Source organism: Coregonus clupeaformis, unplaced genomic scaffold, assembly GCF_020615455.1.
Source record: "Coregonus clupeaformis isolate EN_2021a unplaced genomic scaffold, ASM2061545v1 scaf0853, whole genome shotgun sequence".
NCBI lineage: Eukaryota > Metazoa > Chordata > Actinopteri > Salmoniformes > Salmonidae > Coregonus > Coregonus clupeaformis.
In genome coordinates this window covers 1-14,850 of record NW_025534308.1, presented here as the reverse complement: position 1 = coordinate 14,850, position 14,850 = coordinate 1, and positions in this window count along the sequence as shown.

The following is a 14,850-nucleotide window of genomic DNA, read 5'->3' as shown; positions in this document are numbered from 1 at the left end:
TATATGTTTTTTGTCCTCTTCGCTTGTCTTTGTTTTTATACGTTTGCGCTTTTAGGTTCAACTAAGATCTCAGTTTACATTGTACCTTGTCCTTCACACATCCTCTCTCTCTTAAGATATGACTCAGCCTAGTGTAGCCCATACTGCTGGAGGGAATGGCTTTAATTTTCTTACTTGGAACTGCAGGGCATAAATAACCCAGCTAAACGTAGTAAGGTACTACACCATCTTCATCATTTGAAAGCTCACATCATCTTTCCCAAGAAACTCATCTGAAGGTATCACAACACTCAAGTCTTAGGTGCAGATGGGTGGGTCAGGTGTTCCATTCCTCATTTCAGAGTAAGGCGAGAGGGGTGGCTATTTACTTCGCAGATCGGTACCTTTTACATGTTCTAAGGCGATCGCAGATCCCCATGGTAGATATATAATTGTCAGTGGTAGGCTGCTCAATACAAAGGTTCTTCTTGTTAATATCTATGCTCCTAATTGGGACAACGGTGATTTTTTCAAATCGGTTTTCTCTACACTCCCAGATATGTCCACCCATATGTTGATTTTAGGAGGTGACTTTTAACTGCTGGTTAGGACCCACAATTGAATCGATCCTCCACTAAACCTACCACCCTATCAACCTCAGCTAGAGTTGTTCGAACTTATGTCTGAATTCGCAGTTTCAGATCCTTGGAGAATGGTTAATCCAGCTGGGAAAGCATACTCTTTTTTCTCATCGGTCCACCACACTTTTACGCGCATAGACTACTTCCTTGCTGATGACCGCCCCTCCACTCCATAACTTCGTGTTCATATAACCCAATTGTTGTATCTGACCACGCCCCTGTTACTATGGAAGTAGCTTTTCAAAATGTTGGACAATCAGCGACCGCCTTGGCGACTAAAAAACCCAACTGCTCAGTAATGAACACTTTGTTAACTTTGTTTTGAGTCAAATCGACTTTTTTCATGATTACAAATAGAACCCCCAAACATCTCTGCGTCTACCTCTGGGAAACTTTGAAAGCTTATATCAGAGGTGAAATTATCTCCTACACCGCACATGAGAACAAATTGAAAAGGAATAGGTTATCTACGCGAACACGCTGTATTGCCCAATTAGATGAGATTTATGCCGTTCACCTCCCCAGATATTTATAGGACGCTTAACTCTGCAAGCAGAATTTGACGACACTATTAACAGACCAGGTTACTGAAATGCTTGCCAAGTCTAGGAGCACTTTACTATGAACAAGGAGAGAAAGCCAGTAAATTATTAGCTCACAAGTTACGCCAACAATCATCACCATCTCAGATTACAAAAATTGCACATCATTGGGATATCATTAGATCCTTGGGGTATCAATGAGGAGTTAAGAGATTTTACCAGTCTCTATATACTTGAAAGTAGAGCGGATACACTGGAATTGGATAATTTCTTCCACTCACTATCTGTGCTTCGGCCGGCCGGGATTTGCTAAAAAAATTAGAGCAGCCGATCACTGTTGAAGAACCGTCTAACGCTGTCAAATCCCTTCAATCTGGGAGAAGCCCGAGGGCCTGATGGCTACCCGACAGAGTTTTATAAAAAGTTTATCACCAAAATAGCCCCTATTCTAATTGAAATGTACAATGATGCATTTGTAAATGGTGCTCTCCCACATACTCTCACTCAAGCAACCATTTGTGTTATTCTTAAAAAAACAAAGACCCTCTTGACTGTGCATCATACCGTCCAATTAGCCTGCTACAATGTGGGACTATAAAATTCTAGCCAAAATTCTGGCAACGCGCTAGAAACAGTCCTCCCATCAATTATCTCTCCGGATCAAACAGGATTTATAAAAATAGACACTCACTCTTCAATCTCCGAAGATTATTTAATATTATATACAATCCTTCTGTCAACAATCCTCGAAGCCATTATATCCCTGGACGCGGAGAAAGCGTTTGATCGGGTGGAATGGAAATACCTTTTTTTTACACTCTAAATAAATTTGGCTTTGGCTCCAAATTCATGACCTGGATAAAACTTCTGTACTCATCCCCCAAGCCTCTGTCAGGACTAATAACACTCAATCAGATCGCTTCTCTGCAAAGATCGACACGTCAGGGTTGCCCTTTAAGTCCCTTACTGTTTGCCCTCGCCATAGAGCCACTTGCAATAGCACTTCGCTCCAACCCCCTCATCAAAGGCATAGTCAGATACGGGCACTAACACAAACTGTCTTTATATGCAGATGATTTATTAATATACACATCCAATCTTTCTGTCTCTGTCCCTGCTGCCCTTGCCACTTTCGCATCCTTCGGTCACATATCAGGGTATAAACTAAATCTCAGTAAAAGTGAATTGATGCCACTTAACATGGCTGCAAAAAAATCCCCTTTACATAACTTGCCATTTAAAATAGCACACAGCAGTTTTATTTATCTCGGGGTATATGTCACAATTAGGTTTGAAAACCTTTTTCAAGCCAACTTTGCTCTCCTTAACCCGTACTAAGGACGATTTGGAACGGTGTCTTTGCTAAGCACTCTCCTTAGTTGCTAGAATTAACTCTATTAAAATGAATACTCCCCCAAATTCTTATACCTCTATCAGTGCCTTCCAACATTTCTACCCAATACATTTTTCAAAAAGATCGACGCCTAATTCTACCCTTTATATGGGACAAAAAGCCTCCCAGGATGCGAAACAGCTCTTTGCAGAGGCCCAAACCAGACGGCGGTCTAGCTCTACCAGATTTCAGATTCTATTATTGGGCCGCTAACCTTAGGATCATTCAGTACTGGTTGCAGAGCAGAGTAATATTCCCACCCCCCAACTTGGCTGGAGATGGAGGCTGCCTCGCCTACACCGGCATCACTGTCTTCCCTCGCTCACCCTCTATTACAGGCCCTTACTCCTCCTTCACCAACAATACATGTGTCAAAACAACATTGAAGATCTGGAATCAATTTAGGCGCCACTTTGGGTTTCAAACAACCTCTTCCTTGGCTCCGTAGCCAAACCCAGCTTTTCCCCATCTATGATTGATGGTGCTTTCTCAACATGGTCTAATCTCGGTATTAAAAGATTCAGAGATCTGTATACTAACAATACATTTAGTACGCTTCAACAACTATCAGCTAAATTTGGTCTCCCCAGACATCATTTTTTTAGATTCTTACAAGTCCGGAGTTACATCCGCAGCATAGATCCAGGATTCCCCAACCTTTCTAGTGTGAACACAGTCCGACACATTTCTCACCCCTCTTCCTAATCAGAAAGGCACAATGTCAATAATCTATAGTCAAATTTGCTCACTACAAGCCATCTCATTAAACAATATCAAATCCTCTTGGGAGGAGGAACTGGGTGAGAAATATCTGATGAACATGGGAAGAGGCACCAAAGGGTACATAGCTCTTCTATTTGCGCTCGACACGGCCTCATCCAATGCAACCTCATTCATAGGGCCCACTGGACCAAAGCAAGACTATCAAAAATTTACAAGGATGTGAACCCTAATTGTGTTCGATGTAACCAGCCCCCTGCTAATCATGTGCACATGTTTTGGTGCTGCCCATCTCTGGTTGGTTTCTGGAAAGACATCTTTAACACACTCTCAGAATTAAGCGGCACACAGATGAGCCAGACCCTCTCATTGCATTATTTGGAGTTTCCTTACCCACAATACAATTGACCAAAATGAATAAGGATGTAATTGCCTTTGTCACGTTGTTAGCGTAGACGACTAATTTTACTTAGATGGAAATCCTCTGCAGCCCCTTTCTCATGCTCTTTGGATTAAATCTATTTTGAATTGCATAAAGTTGGAGAAAATAAAACAGGACACTCAATGGGTCTGTAGACAAATTTTATGCAAAGTGGGCTCCCTTCTTTTCTTATGTCAAAAGAATACATTTCCCTGCAGTTCCAGAGTGATGTATATTTATATATTGGTGATGTAAGAAGCCTGGTATGTGCATATACGCGACATCTCGGATGTTAAGGACTAATAACTGTGCTAGCTGACCTATAACAACTGGATTAAAACAGATATCTTCTTTTTTTTTTTTTTTTTTTTGTTTTTATTTATTTATGTACTTAATGTCTATTTTTTTTCTTTCATGTCTGTCTCTCCATGTTTTGCTGTATCGCTGTCTTCAAATTGTTGTTCCATATTCATCCAAATAACTTTCAAGTGCAATTATTTACTAAATGCTGGTACTGAAAATTCAATAAACAAAGTATATAAAAAAAAAAAGAATTTCCTGTATTAAGCGCCATCCATCATTCCTTCAATTTTGACCAGTTTCCCAGTCCCTGCCGATGAAAAACATATATAATATGCCATTTAGCAGACGCTTTAATCCAAAGCGACTTACAGTCATGCGTGCATACATTTTTGCATACATTGATGCTAGTTCACCACAATGCTTCACTGAGGGGATGGTGTTTTCGGGCTGATGAGAGAGGTGTTGGGTTTGTACCAGACAGAGTTTTCAAGTTGATGGCCAACTAGCTCAATTTGAGTATCATCTGACCAGAGTACCTTCTTCCATATGTTTAGGGAGTCTCCTACATGGCTTTTTGCCAACACCAAACGTGTTTGCTTATTTATGGCCACATCTTCCGCAAAGCCCAGCTCTGTGGAGTGCAGATGGCTGTAAAGTGGTCCTATGGACAGATACTCCAATCTCCGCTGTGGAGCTTTGCAGCTCCTTCAGACAGGAGCGTTATCTTTGGTCTCTTTGTTGCCTCTGATTAATGCCCTCCTTGCCTGGACCGTCCGGAGTTTTGGTGGGCGGCCCTCTTTGGCAGGTTTGTTAGCGGTGCCATATTCTTTCCATTTTTTATAATGGATTTAAAATGGTGCCGTGGGATGTTCGTTTGTGATATTTTTTTATAACCCAACCCTGACCTTCTGGAGAGAGCCTTGGTCTTCATGGTGCCGCTTTGCTTGGTGGTGCCCCTTGTTAGTGGGTGTTGCAGACTCTGGGGCCTTTCAGAACAGGTGTATATATACACACACTGAGATCATGAGAGACACTTAGATTGCACACAGGTGGACTTTATTTAACTAATTATGTGACTTCTGAAGGTAATTGGTTGCACAAGATAATATTTAGGGGTCATAGCAAAGTGGGTAAACAAGTTATTTTTTAGAATTTCACTTCACCAATTTTGACTATGTCCATTACATGAAATCCAAATAAAAATCCATTTCAATTACAGATTGTAATGCAAACAAAATAGAAAAAACGCCAAGGGGGATGAATACTTTTGCAAGGCACTGTACTTTTGTATCCCTCATTTCCTCAAGTGCTTCCTTTACGTTGGCAGTTACCTGTATGTGTGTAGAGTGTGTGGGTGTGTTAAATGCCAGGGCCCTACTAGTATGTCTTTGATGTGCGTTTTATTAGAGGCATGGAGATGCTGCTGAGCTTAGATTACATGTCATGTCACACACTCCACAGGGAAGGGGTGTGTGTGTGTGTGTGTATATTAGCCCTGTCCCCTTCCAGCCTCTTATTGTTTGCTTGCAGCTGGACCAGAGTGGACTGCATTCTCAAACGTCCACGTACGTGCACACACCCCTGGTGGTACAAAGACGGTGCGGCGTGTTATGAAAATCAAGAGGAATGCATTCAAACTAGCTCAGAAACCTAATTCTGTTCCACAAACCCTCAACTCTGTGTTGTCTACTTGAGCAGACTCTTACTAAATCAGATCCAGCTCCAAACAGCAACAGAAAACCTTTAAAATGAAAACAACACACACACACTAGTCCAGCTCATCTCTCTATTCATCTGGTTCTCTCCCTGCCCTCCCACTTTAGTTTGACGCTTTCTAACCCTCTTTCTATCCCTCTCACCTTTTCCTTCCCTCCCTCCTCCACCCTCTCCTTAACCCCGCGGCCCTTTCTGAGATGTAAGTAGCTGTAGCTGGGTGTAGCCTTACCCCGGGCCTCGCCTATCCCCCATCTTCAGCTTCCCCTTCCTCCTTTCTCTACCCCTCCCTCTTTGTCCCTCTGTTCTGTCCTGACACATACTTTCATCTGTCTCTCCATCTATCCATCCCTGACCATTGTCTCCCTCTCTGTCACGCTAACAGGAACTCCTAGTCTACAGTGTGTGTGGGTGTTGGTTTAGTGTTTTCTTTGTTAGGTGGAGAGCCTCTTGAAGCAGAAGACTCAATTACACTCAGACCTTTGTCCCGGCTAAGAGGGGCTGAGAGGTGTGTGTGTGGTGTGTAGGCTAGAGGTGTGTGTGTGTGTGTGCCAGAGACAGACAGGTGATTAATGGTCTGTCAGGGACAACAAGCTGTCTGGGGTCTCTGTCTAGGTGTGTGTGTCTGAACAACAGAACAAGACTATAGAGAACAAGGCTATACAGGACAGCTATAGGCAGAACAGTCACAGACAAGGGGCCAGGCCCTTTCACACACAGCCTTTGTCCCTGCTAGAATAGAACAGGTCAGATGTGTCAGAGAATATTAATGACTGTTACTGTACACCTCTTTCACTCAGATCTAGCTTTGTGTGTGTGTGTGGTTGTGTGTGCAACTCACAGGTAAGGTACCATAGCTCTTTTTCTCTTTCTAAGATGCTCTGAAGGTGAGACCTGCTCGACCGATTGACCCATCCTCTCTCGCTTTCTGAGACGTTAGGACATTACGTTACTTGTGTCTGTACTATAACATCAGACATATGCTCTTTGGGGACACAGGGAGTAAGTGTGTCAGACAGATGCCAGTTTCTTTAGGGACACTGAGGGCCAGAAGAGCTGTTCTATCTCCCGTAAATCACTGACCCATAACTGAGCCGGTTAAACCATCAGAGCGGTGTACACACACATGTGTGGACTCCGAGAGGAGCACAGGGATGAGAGGATGGAGGGGCCTGTGAATGTCATCACTTCAGATGGAAAGGAAGAGGAGGACACACTACAGAAAGAGGAGAGGAAGAGGACATGGATCCCCCTAGGGGCAGCCAGAAGCCCTTCCTTCCTCACTCCCTTCTATCCTTTCAAGATTAAAATATGTCATTATGACTGATGATGACATGACAAGATAAGGTTAATGACTGGATGAGCTGTATAGTAGAATTAGAACGCAGTGGCTGTACAGTAACATGCTATACATGACGTCAGAGCTCAGGGTCTCCGCTTCACATTGGGCAACTTTTTTCTTGTCTGGAGTGAGCGTATTGCGGCAAATTACGAGGACTTGATGTATTTTGGAAAGATGAGACGTTGAGGATTATAATGAATACCGCTTTTATATCATACAAGCCAAACACCTGTGAGTCCAAATGTGCACTTCACATTTCCATATCACAAAACCAGTGGTGTAAAGTACTTACTAAAAAAATACTTTAAAGTCCTAGTTTTTTTTTTGTATGTGTACTTTTATTATTTATATTTGACACCTTTTATTTCACTACATTCCTAAAGAAATGTATCTTTTTAACGCCATACATTTTCCCTGACACCCAAAAGTACTCGTCACATTTTGAATGGCTTTAGCAGGACAGGAAAATGGGTCCATGTCACACACGTATCAATAGAGAACATCCCCGGTCATCCTATTTTTGATCCGGTGAACTCAATAAACACAAATGCTTTATTTGTAAATGATGTCTAAGTGTTGGAGTGGGCTCCCGGGCTATCCGTAAATTAAAAACAAGAAAATGGTGCCGTTTTGTTTGCTTAATATAAGAAATTTTGAAATTATTAATACTCTTACATTTGATACTTAAGTATATTTTAGCAATTACATTTACTTTTGATATTTAAGCATATTTAAAACCAAATACTTTCAGACTTTTACTCAAGTAGTATTTTACTGGGTGACCTTCACTTGAGTCATTTTCTATTAAGTGCATCTTTACTTTTACTCAAGTATGACAATTGGGTACTTTTTTCAACACTGCATAAAAACCGCATGTCATAGTGTCAACGCTATGATCACTATGTTTGTGCAAGATGACATGGTGTTATACCTGGGTTGCCCTGAACAGAATGAGCCTGTTTGTTGTATTGATAAGAATATGTTGCACACCACGTAGATCTGAATGCACGCATGACTCCATTCTGTTAGCAACCAAAATTACAATCTGCTTCTCTGAATTGCCTTGTGAAAGCCTTAACACTAAGATCTTATTTGATAATTGAGCTAGGTCATGTTGGCAATAGAATAAGTTTTCAAATTATGGTCGCCTGACCCAGATTGCGAATTTATAATGGTCCGTTTTTTGGATTCGAAACATCAACAGTAATTGTGTGAAGGGGGGGATGCTGTAGCTGTGGTTCCAAACAAAACAACCACAAGTGTGCTTGCTCTTAGTTCTCAGTGGCACATGGTAAGAGAGGCTTTAAAAATAGAATAGTACATTGAAATTACTTAGAAACTGTGCACACTTTGGAGAGTGTGGAGTGGCCACTTGGAAACACCAGTCAGACCTCTCACTCAAACCCTTGTTTTATATTGCATCTAACACCTTAAATTTTTCAATAATATTCTAAGTCAGTGTTACTGAATGTATGCAGAGCATTTTCTGATTTCGTTGACCAACAACCGCGCGCGAAAAGTATAGTAAATGTAAACGTACAAAAATCAACAGTGTAATGTTTGGATTCAGTCTTGACTCAGGTGAACCATTGTGTCCTCACCTTTAGTCTACTACCTTTCCCATAATCTCCAAACCTTTTAATTGTTGCCACGGCTATGCATTCCAGATTTCTTCTGTAAGAAACATTTAAATGTAGCCCTATCCATATAGGGTACTTTCCATGAGTGTAAAGGGTTAATAGAGAGTAGGTATGGATGCTGTCTCAGCTTTCAAATACAACATCTTCTCCCCACAATCTCTCTTCTCCTAAGCCTTCCTTCCTTTTCCTCCCTCTGTAAAAACCATCCCCTCTCTCCTCTCCTTCCTTTCACTTTCTCTGTGGTGACAGAAGGCTTCAGATCCCATTACAGGCCATTATAGAGAGCCTGTAATGGGATGAAGAGAGGTGGGATGGGGGGGTGAGAAAGGTAAAGGGAGGGAGGCTGGTGGGAGAGGGAGCTTTTGTCCTGGCTAGGATCAGATAAAAAACACTAATGCTATTAGGCAGGTCACACACTAATGGTCTAAAAGCCACACAGTAACAAATGTATGGACATCACACACACACACACACACACACACTAGGTAGGGACACAGGGAAATACTAGCACAGGCATCACACACACAGCGAAGAGGGACAAGATTCATGGTTTGAGGTCAGCTCCAGAGGGCCCTCTAACACCAACACACTGAACGCTGCTATTGCCATCATCACACATGCCATACAGACATGAACTATGAGCAACTCGGTTCTTAGATAGTACATTTACTCTCTTCTCGTAACAACCCACAGTTATGACACGGTATGCAGTATGTACTCGCAGTGAGGAGTGGGTAAGACAGGGCAGACCGCTCCTGTGAGTGTGTGTGTGTGTGTGTGTGGGATACGAAAGGAGAACGCAAACCGGATGCTATATCCCACATATCTTTGCCTACCATAATAATATGCGTAAACATGTTTAATTGCTTGGCAACAAAAAGCTTAAATGGTTTGAAGTACAAGTTTTTACAACCCCAGACCCAGATCACACAGAATTCTCAGAGGCCTCAATCAGACAATCCAACCTTGAACTTGGGCGAAGCTGCTGAATATCACTTTCTGTACACAAATCAGCAGATGCCCTACTGTTCTCATTGTTCAATTGAAAGATAAATGAGATTCATGTTGCCCAATGTCTGTATTGATGCATGTATACGTAATTCAGAATGACTATATAGTCTTGAGACTTCATTTGCTTTTTAGCCATTAGGCTTTTTTAACCACTGCTTTTGACATACTGTAAACATGCCATGCTATTAATTTTGTACTGATGCTCTTGTACTAAGATAACTTGTCCTGCTAATAATACTGTATTAAATGTTACATTTTCAACCACACCATGGCTGAGTCTCCCTCTTTCCAGCCAAATAAACGTATCAGAAATTAGAGGTCTACAGAGTGTGTACACAATTTCCAGCTGGACAAAACGGATCCAGATGGGAACTCTGGGATCACATTCTGAACAAGAAACCATCCACCTGAGGGCGCGCGGCACACACACACACACACACACACACACACACTACGGCAAATAACGCTAATCAGGATCATGTTCCCTGCTCTCAGGAATGTGTGTACTATGTTGCCAGTGCCTTGGGGAGCCAGCAGTGTTATTGGTAGTCATCACAATGAAATCATGAGGACCATGACTCTGGGTCATCTAGTTTGCTCTTTCTACATGTGTTCCAGTCCTCTAGCAGGCAGACACTACCCAGTACCCTGCTTTATCCTAGGGGACATGGAACAAATGATAGTTCACCCAACATCAAGACGTTTCCAACCCTCACACATGAGCGGAGTCTACATTAGATGATATGGGACTTGGACTCATCTCTTAACATAAGACCCTTTAAAAGGCCTGAACTCCTGCTGCTTTTGGAGTTAACGATCACCTACATACACAATTACACACATTTCCTCGAAATCCATTGGGTGTGGTGTTATGAGGCAAACGCTAGCTGTAACATTCTGTTTTCCTGATGCCATATCCCACTCACAGAGAGAATCAATTAGCTCCGCCTGGTTGGATTGCTGGCTGTGATACGCAGGTACAGGCAAAAAAGCAGTTACACACCCTTAGCTCACAAACACACACACACTACAGCCAACAGAATCCCAGCGCTGTATACATATGGAGGTTCTTTTTGAACGATAGTAAGAAATTCTTCCAAGAAAAAATCTAAAATAGTGTCTCCAAATTGTTACTAAGTAATTTTACTTAGAATGCGAAATAGGGGGAAACAGTGCCACTGGCCACCCCACCACCATTGTTATACAGTGTGGAAAAAGTATTTAGTCACCACCAATTGTAAAGTTCCCACTTAAAAAGATGAGAGGCCTGTAATTTTTGTCATAGGTACACATCAACTATGACAGACAAATTGAGAAAAAAATCCAGAAAATCACATTGTAGGATTTTTATGAATTTATTATAAATTATGGTGGGAAAATAAGCATTTGGTCACCTAGGAAACAAGCAAGATTTCTGGCTCGGGCAGACCTGTAACTTCTTCTTTAAGAGGCTCCTCTGTCCTCCACTCGTTACCTGTATTAATGGCACCTGTTTGAACTTACTGTATAAAGACACTTGTCCACAACTCAAATGTCACACTAAAACTCCACTATGGCCAAGCCTAAAAGAGCTGTCAAAGGACACTGTGAAACAAAATTGTAGACCTGCACCAGGTCAAAAAAGACTGAATCTGCACGAGGTGGGCAGTTTGGTTTGAAGAAATCAACCTGTGGAGCAATTATTAGGAAATGGAAGACATACAAGACCACTGATAATCTCCCCATCTGGGGCTCCACGCAAGATCTCACCCCGTAACAAATGATCACAAGAACGTGAGCAAAAATCCCAGAACCACACGGGGGACCTAGTGAATGACCTGCAGAGAGCTGGGACCAGCAACAAAGCCACCATCAGTAACATACCACGCCCGCCTAGGGACTCAAATCCTTCAAAGACGTGTCCCTCTGCTTAAGCCAGTACATGTCCAGGCCCGTCTGAAGTTTCCATAGAGTGCATTTGGATGATCCAGAAGAGGATTGGGAGAATGTCATATGGTCAGATGAAACCAAAAATATAACTTTTTGGTAAAAAACTCAACCTGCTTGTTTGGAGGACAAAGAATGCTGAGTTGCATCCAAAGAACACTATACCTACTGTGAAGCATGGGGGGTGGAAACATCATGCTTTTTAAATGCTTTTCTGCAAAAGGACCCAGGACGAAAGGATCCGTGTAAAGGAAAGAAATGAATGGGGCCATGTATCGTGGAGATTTTGAGGAAACCTCCCTTCCATCAGCAAGGCCATTGGAAGATGAAACGTGCTGGCTCCTTCAGCATGACAATGATCCCAAACACACGCCCAAGTAACTACGGAGTGGCTTCGTAAGAAGCATTTCAAGGTCCTGGAGGGCTTCAGCTAAACTCCAGATCTCAACCCCAGCAGAAAATCTTTGAGGGAGTTGAAAGTCCATGTTGCCCAGCGACAGCCCCAAACATCACTGTCTAGAGAGATCTTGGCATGGAGAACAACAAAAATACCAGCAACAGTGTGTGAAAACTCTAGGAAGACTTACAGAAAACGCTTTTGACCTGTGCTTCATTGCTAACAAAGGGCATATATAACAAAAGCATTGAAAAACTTTTGTTATTGACCAAATACTTATTTTCCACCATAATTTTCATAAATAAATTCATTAAAAATCCTACAATGTGATTTCCTGGATTTTTTTTTTGGCGGTTCGTCATAGTTGACGGGTACCTATGATGAAAATTACAGGCCTCTCTCTACTTTTTAACTGGGAGAACTGCAACAATTGGTGGCTGACTAAATACTTTTTCCACTGTATGTCGTGTTATCAATAAAGGGCTGTTAAAATACTTCTGCCTCCGCTAAAACCATTGACAACTTGATGCCATTTTCAAGGGATTGTTAAATAAATGTTAATTATTTGGTTGTAATATCATCACCTATTGAAGAGCATATAGTCAGAACTAAATATTTCAGATTTTTGCATGCAAAACAATTGCGCACATTTTGCTCAGCTCTATCAGAGTTACAGTGGGAGAACAAGTATTTGGATACACTGCCGATTTTGCAGGTTTTCCTGGCTTACAAAGCATGTAGAGGTCTGTAATATTTAATCATAGTACAATCATAACTGTGAGAGACGAAATCTAAAACAAAAATCCAGAAAAATCACATTGTATGATTTAAGTAATTACATTTGCTTTTTATTGCATGACATAAGTATTTGATACATCAGAAAAGTTGAACTTAATACATTTGGTACAGAAACCTTGTTTGCAATTACAGCGATCATACGTTTCCTGTAGTGGTCTCACCAGGCTTCTGCACACACTGTTGCAGGGATTTCGCCCACTCCTCCATACATCCATCTCCTCCAGATCCTTCAGGGCTCGGGGCTGTCGCTGGGCAATACAGACTTTCAGCTCCTCCAAAGATTTTCTATTGGCCCAGGCCTGGAGACTGGCTAGGCCACTCCAGACCTTGAGATGCTTCATGAGCCACTCCTTAGCTGTCTCCTGGCTGTGTTTTTCGGTCGGGGTTGTCATGCTGGAAGACCCAGCCGACCCATCTTCAATGCTCTTACTGAGGGGAAGGATTGCTGGCCATTACCGCGATATATGGCCCCATCCATTCTCCTCAATACGGTGCAGTCGCCCTGTCCCTGGCAGGTGCCATCTCAAAGAATGATGTTTCACCTCCATGCTTCAATGCTGGGATGGTGTTTTTTTGCCACTCATCCTTCTTCTTCCTCCAAACACGCGAGGAGCTTAGACCAAAAAGCTCTATTTTTTGTCTAATCAGACATATGACCTTCTCCCATTCCTCTCTGGATCATCCAGATGGTCATTGGCTAACTTCAGACGGCGCTGCTTGAGCAGGGGGGGACCTTTTGCGTGGCGCTGCAGTGATTTTAATCCATGACGGCGTAGTGTGTTACTAATGGTTTTGAGACTGTGGTCCTTTCTTCAGGTCATTGACCAGGTCCTGCCGCAGAAGTTCCCTGGGGCTGATCCTCACCTTCCTCATGATCATTGGATGCCCCACGAGGTGAGATCTTGCATGAGCCCTGTGACCGAGGTTGATTGACCGTCATCTTGAACTTCTTCCATTTTCTAATAATTAAGCCAACAGGCTGTTGCCTTCTCACCAAGCTGCTTACTCATTGTCCCGTGGCCCATCCCAGCCTTGCAGGTCTCATAATTTAATCCCTGATGTCCTTACACAGCTCTCCTCTGGTCTTGGCTACATTGTGGAGAGGTTGGAGTCTGTTTGATTGAGTGTGTGGACAGGTGTCTTTATACTGGTAACGCAGTTCAAACAGGTGCAGTTAATACAGGTAATGAGTGGAGAACAGGAGGGCTTTAAAAAGAAAACTAACAGGTCTGTAGAGCCGAACGGCCAAGTTGGTAGGTGATCAAATACTTATGTCATGCAATAAAATGCAAATTAATTACTTAAAAATCATACAATGTGATTTTCTGGATTTTTGTTTTAGATTCCGTCTCACAGCTGAAGTGTACCAATGATAAAAAATTACAGACCTCTACATGCTTTTGGTGGGCAGGAAACCTAAAATCGGTATGGTCAAATACTTGTTTCACTGTATATAGCAAGTACTGCATGCTTTTCAAGATCAGTAAACATCAATGGATTGCACACGTGAGGGTGGTATTGGTAGCTCTCAATGTTGGCCACTATTAATTGGATATTTGAGTGATAAAATAAAATTATACCTGGATAAAGTACGAGTGGTTTAATATAATTTCCTCTATCCTTTGTGGGCTCTGGTCATTGCCAGCAGAAGGGCGTATTTGCCGCATGTACTGTTAGCTGATAATGTTTACTTTGAAAGCTACTTCAGTAGAAACTTCGTGACAGTTGGCTAAATATATAGTGGGTAAGTAGACCTAATGTACTTTTTCCTCCAACCAATGTAAGCTCATCAGCAAAGTTAGCCAACATTCCCTTTTCAACTTAGTTTTTACATTTAATTCCGATTGCTGCTGAAAGTTAGTCACAACATCATAATTCGCTTCAAAAATGCTAACCTCCACTGTTATTGTAATGGTTATATGATATTATATTTGTGCGTCTAACTTTTCACTCATCATTATTCACAATTCATTCAGGACTATCTGTAATCATGGCATCCAGTATTAATGTAGAAGTGTTTAGAA